General features: G+C 32.3%; 1 pseudogene; it reads left to right on the top strand.

Annotated features, from left to right (window-relative positions):
• The first annotated feature begins 897 nt into the window (after positions 1-897).
• LOC120152989 lies at positions 898-3,291 on the top strand (annotated as a pseudogene).
• The last annotated feature ends 3,188 nt before the right edge of the window (positions 3,292-6,479 follow it).

The raw sequence follows: 6,479 nt of genomic DNA, 5'->3' as shown, positions 1-6,479 counted from the left end.
TCATTTTTTTAAATTTTGACTATAATTATTTTAAATAACTAAATTTATTTATATATATAGATATATATTTGAAAACTACTTAATTCAGGGATTTTAAAAATTTTTTACATATTTTTACCAATCATAAATTTTAAATAATAAATAGTCAAAGTTTAAAGAATTGACAAAAGATCAATAATAGATATTTTATGGGATAGAGAATAATAAATATAGTCAAAATAATAAATTTGGTTAATCACTTTAAAGAGTTAAATGAGTTTTCACTGTGATATGTCCAAATATTGAATAATGAAATTATAGTCGAAACAAAATAACGGAGACAAAAATGCAAAAGGTAAATGAAACTTATAATCTACATAAAGTAGAATTGTTATCAAAACAAAAGTAGATGACAATGACCACGAAATACTTTATTTCATTAATTACTTCTTTCCTTTAAAGGGATTACCATATCCAACTATTGTTATATATACTCTAGCTTTTCCATATACAAACATAACTAAAATTAGCATGATAAAAATGGTAAATACACAAATGGATTGAACTGATATTAAGAACACTAAATTTCAAAAGTTACGAAATGATCGTTGACCTTTATCAAAATAATACAAATGATCCTTGAACTTATCAAAACCAGAACTTTTATAGCAGTTTGATGAGTTTAATGACCGTTTGTAACTATTGAAACTTCATAACCAAAAAATCATTTCAACATAGTTCAATGACCATTTGTATACTTGTCCCTAAAAATAATTCTAAAATTCCCAACAATAGATTAAGCTTTCTTGCAACTTTGGTTTTCCTTGAAACTTCCCAATTATAACTAACTAGCAATACAAGCATGACTGGTCCCTATATGAACTAGAATATTGCTAAGAAATTCTAAATGGCAACTTGTCATGATCACTAAACTAGCTACATATATATATCATGCCCACCACAACACAAACCCTTCCCACTTCCATTTAATATTTCCTTTCGGTTCATCTTGATTCCATCTCTTACCTTAAATTTATTCAATTTTTCATAACAAAGATCTCAAAGAACCCCACCTTTTCTATCTCCTCTCTCTCTCTTTTTTGCTTTTGTTTTTGCTTCTTTAGCAACATAAATATGGGGCTAAGGGACATTGGAGCAACACTGCCTCCTGGGTTTAGGTTCTATCCAAGCGATAAAGAATTGGTCTGCCATTATCTCTACAAAAAGATTGCCAACAAGGAAGTGTTGAAGGGTACTTTAGTTGAGATAGATCTGCATACATGCGAGCCATGGCAACTGGTAGGTTTCTTATCGTTCCCTTTGAGATTTTTTTTTTTTTCCCTTTGGGGTTTGAGTACAAAGGTATTACGAGGGAGGGACGGATAATTTATGTTAGGAGACTACTGCTTTTACTCGCTCTCCTCGGTCTATCCCTCTCTGCTTATGTTTTGAGAGGGCAAAGAGTAAGGGAGGACTGTTGAGTTTGTTTCTTTCCTTCTGGTGCATGCGGTGCCACTGTCCATATGTTAGCTGTTAGAGATAGATGAAAAAAAACACGTTTTTCCTCCTCTAGGAGAGAGAATGGGACGAGAAAAGAGAGATGTTGGTGTGTCTACACTCACACGTACACATGTTTGGAAACCTATACACATGCATGTAAGTACATTTATGTATGTATGTATGGTGAGGCATGTGATATAGTTTCACTTGATTAAATTAAGATTCGAGTCTCATTAATAATTTTTTCTAGTAGTAATATGGATAAGAATCCACCAATAGTATCGGATTTTGTAAGCTATCACCAACTTCTTAATCATGTAAGAAGGGCTCCTTTGTTCTCATTTGCTTCGGGGCATTGCGAGAACTAGAAAGAAAAAGATTCCCCACCCTTTGGTTTGATTCTACTTAATTATATCAACATTTCGTTACTAAAGTCTAAAATCATCGTGCACAAACAGGGAGAGATCTTCAACTTTTCATAATGAGTTCAGGTTAACTCTATTTATAGATATCTAATAATTAAATTTAGAATGTAAGATCGAATATGCTTAAACATTCAATATCTTCTGGTTTATGAATACACTGTTACCTTTGTTTTTCTTGAAGGAACCGTATATTTCCTCTTTTTGTTTTTTATGCCATGGTTATTGAATAATTACCACGTCAATATCGCTATGATAGGGAAAGTTAATGTGGCATAATTGCTAAATGTTGATGTGGTGTTGGAATAACCTGTGACCTATAAATAAAGCTACACTTTTTGGACTAATCTGTTCAATCTTCGTGTTTTCTCCTAAACACTCTACTTAAAACTTATTTTTTTACTTGGATCTCATCGGCATGTAATGCCAAACAGACCCTTATTACCTTTCCTAGACATAACTTATTGGGTGATAAAGACTTACCAACACTCTCAGTAAATTCAAGTTTGTGATTAACGATTTTGTGTATACCTGGGACCTGAAATGAAATCACAGAGGTGGCAAAGTTGAACGCCAACGAGTGGTACTTCTTCAGCTTTCGTGACCGAAAGTATGCAACAGGATTCCGAACAAATCGGGCAACCACATCCGCTACTGGAAAGCAACGGGAAAGGACCGAACGGTCATCGATCCGAGAACCCAAGATTGTAGGGATGAGAAGACATTAGTTTTATCGGAACCGGGCTCCGAACGGAATCAAAACGGGTTGGATCATGCATGAATTCCGGCTCGAGACCCCACATAGCCCCCTAAGGTCAATTTCCTCCTCTCCTTTTTATTTTCAACTGTATACTCATATCATATGTCTGCTCATATATATTGCTTGAAAATGACTTTGAAAGTGAGAGATTGAAATTTAGGGTAAAGAGAGGTTGACATATTGCAGCCTATGTGTATGTGAATTTGAGGGGGGGGGGGAATAGATTTATGAGTGTTTGCGCATAGGAAACTTAAGGAAAAAGTATAGTGGGAATAATATATGCAAGCTGTCCACTTATCATTAGTTCCATCTTCATGTGTTCTCATAATCAAGTACTTAATCATGTTATACCATATATTGTCATATGATTTTGACAATATTAATGTACATTTCACCATATTATTGGTTCGTGTTTTCTTTAAGAAATTTCGTGATCTTAGTTTATATCGTAAGACAACATCGGAATTACGAGAGTTAAGTTGAAAGGATGAATTCGCGTTCGAATATGCATCTGATTGTTCGGTTTTTGTTTCAAATGTGACAGGAAGACTGGGTTTTATGTAGAGTGTTCCACAAGAGAAAAGGAGGAGAGAACAGCAACAGGTCGAGCTCCCCAATGATGTTGGAGCCTTTAATTCATGCACCTTCTTTAACCGAGCAAACCACAATGGCTTGTGTGTATCATCAACAAATGAATTCTTTACCCTCCAAACCACCCCATCAACCCCATGGCCAAGCTTGCTCAATCTACTCCATACAATTCTCACCCCGGAAAAACGACGACGACAACAACAGCAATGACAACAATAATCACTGCAGCAATGAAGTTAGCTCGAAAGTCGACGACGATTATGAGTTCCTGTGGGACATGAACATGGAAGAAAACAGCTTAGGTGATCACCATCATGAGCTTATCCATGGTGTGGCTTCTAACTCGGATGACATGATATTCGAGATCGATAATAGTGATTTTCTTATAAGTTTATCGAATAATACTATATAAAGAGAAAAGGAAAAAAGACAGTTACCAATAATTTGTTGATTTGTGACGTTGGTGTGGTTTTGCATGCATTTGAGGATTCAAAGGGACGTTAAAGATTCTGTGTTATTTCTCAGTTTAGGGTTTTATATATATATATATATATATATATATATATATTGTATACAGTGTGCTTTGTAAAAATTTTATTTATATAAATGCATATATTAATTCAATTCACTAGTCTTGGGTGATTTTGGAATGAAAATACAGGAAGACTTTTTATAATGAAAATAATAATATTATCATATGATACAATTCGTTGAATCATTTCAAACCATAGTATAAAATTTCGAGTGATTTTTGAGTAAAGGTATTAACAGGTTTATTGGACCAGTTAATGTCGAGTTTACATATATTATTAAAAAAATTACCTTTGTCTATATTTTAAAATGATTAACTTAAACTCATTTTAAGCATATCAATATTGTTCTTAATTTTTTAAAGAGTATTTCTAGTTGAATATTTATTAATTTATATATATTTATTTATTAAAATTGTAATGAAAGATGACTAAACATACATTATAATATTATATATTAGTATAAATTTAATTACATAATTGTATAATATATTAGAAACTTAAACAACGAACAAATTCAAGTCTCGAATGTTTGAGCCTATGTCTAATTTATATTTTAAACACGTTTAGTTTTTTTATTCAAATTTATATCCTCATGACATGATCTAATGGATTAAATCGAATCATGTCAAATACGATAATGATACTAATTTATAGTGTACTTTTCTATTAGTGACATTTGACTCACGATATTATGTATTATCATTGTATTAAACATAAAATTTAATTGTAATAAATCCACCCTATACATGTACTTTATAATGGTTTGTGTATTAAGAAAATAAACTTGACTTCTTTGGATAAATAAGCGTCCATCTTCTAACTCTCCTCCATGTGTCTTCATATGAAATTATAAAGAGTTAAAAAAAATACAAAATAAATATCTTTTGAATATCATTGTCATTATAGATTAACTATAATTTTTCAAGGATATTAGATTTATTACACATTCTCACGTTTTCACATGCATATAACCCAATCATATATACTCATATATATATTTATACAAGAAAACATTAATTATAATTTGGTGTACTAAAATAATAATTATGTTTGGTGAATATATATAGTTTCATCCATCACTTGTCAAAAGAAAAAAATAATAATTTTGGGCTTTATTTTCACTTGTGAGTGATGCATGAAGGTGGTGAAGGGGGACACATATATATATATAATTTAATTAGCTTAAGGAGGGAGAAAAAAGAGAGAGGCAAAACGCACCTAATCCCCCTTCAGAAGTTTAAGTACAATCATTTTGAGAAAATACAAATCATTATCTCTTATCTACAATAATGCAGTTATACTTATATGTCTCCTCCCCCCCCCCCCGCCGATATTGCAGTTTCTTTTATAGATACTGGGAAAATACAATTATAAACATAATCAATAGTTATAAATATAAATTTATTTATTAACAAGTAATCTAAATTGAAATTATTTTTTTATAATAGTATATGATGATTACAAGATAATATATGTTTATAATCTTACTTAGTTGTTAACAACGCATACACGTCATGCATACACGATTGTTCGAACTTAGGGCCTCAAACGAAAACGATTTCCTTTAATCACTAGACCGCAAGTTCTTGAAATTAAACTTTAATCAGATGAGATTGTTGATATAGAAAGACACAAAAAGGAGTACGAAAAAAACTAAAATTAAGACATAGATCACGGGGCTCAAGGAGTTTAGGCCCATTATTGAAGCACCGTCTCTAACAGGCTTTTGTTGCACCCTAATGGCTATTTCATATTCGTCTGCTAGACCTACAGTGGCCCAATTAATTGCGCTCGTATCACACAAATAAACCAACATTTTTCCACTATCGTTCCCAGCATTCAGATAAAAAGAGTTAGTTGTATCACACATTATCATATTATAACCCTCATTTTAAATTAATTCTTAAATTTTTTTCTTGAAATTATAATTGTCAAATTGAATTCAGATAAAGAATATATGCTCCCCAAATAGGTTTAACCAAAAATCAGACCCTTCATACATACTTCACACACATGTATAATGTGAGGAGGGGATCATGATTAGGTAGCGCCGGTGTTCCTCACTCTCTCAGCCGTAGTTCATTGTTTAGTGGCAACAATTTCACCAGAATCCTTTCAAAAAGCACGCATAATAATAATTGTCAAAGACCACTCTTCTTGCTACCTACTGGTACTATGTGCCATATCTCATGCACCCATAATTCTATTGATATCCGAAATCGTTATTATATAACCGCGATACACAATAATTTTATTATATTCGTAATCATAATAAACATAACATAATTGAAAATACGATTGCAACAGTAACCGATGAAACTTTCACATAATAGAGGAAGAGGTAACTTGACTAGGGTTGGAATTCTCTGGTCAGTGTTGGGTCACATCCCAAAATCCAGATTCCATGCCCACACTCAAATCTTTTTTCTCTCAAATCTCAAAGGTTTATATATAAATAAATAAATAAAGAGAATATAAAGGCAGGTTAGGGTTTCACAGCAATGATAAAGTATCAGGGGAGTGGAAGAGAAATAGTTAAATTTGTCTGCTATCGCTATCTTTTGGGGAGGATCAGATGCAGAGAAAATATGATGGGCCCAAAAAGAAATATCATCAGTGAAAATGAAAATTTGAAAATGACCAAGTGAATGAACGCATGGACCCCTACCTACTGCTTCGCAACTCCCATGGAAT

The sequence above is a fragment of the Hibiscus syriacus genome, unplaced genomic scaffold (assembly GCF_006381635.1).
Source record: "Hibiscus syriacus cultivar Baekdansim isolate YM2019G1 unplaced genomic scaffold, ASM638163v2 tig00111097_pilon, whole genome shotgun sequence".
Lineage (NCBI taxonomy): Eukaryota > Viridiplantae > Streptophyta > Magnoliopsida > Malvales > Malvaceae > Hibiscus > Hibiscus syriacus.
Note: the sequence above shows the minus strand (reverse complement) of the source record. Positions and strands in the feature narration are given on the sequence as shown.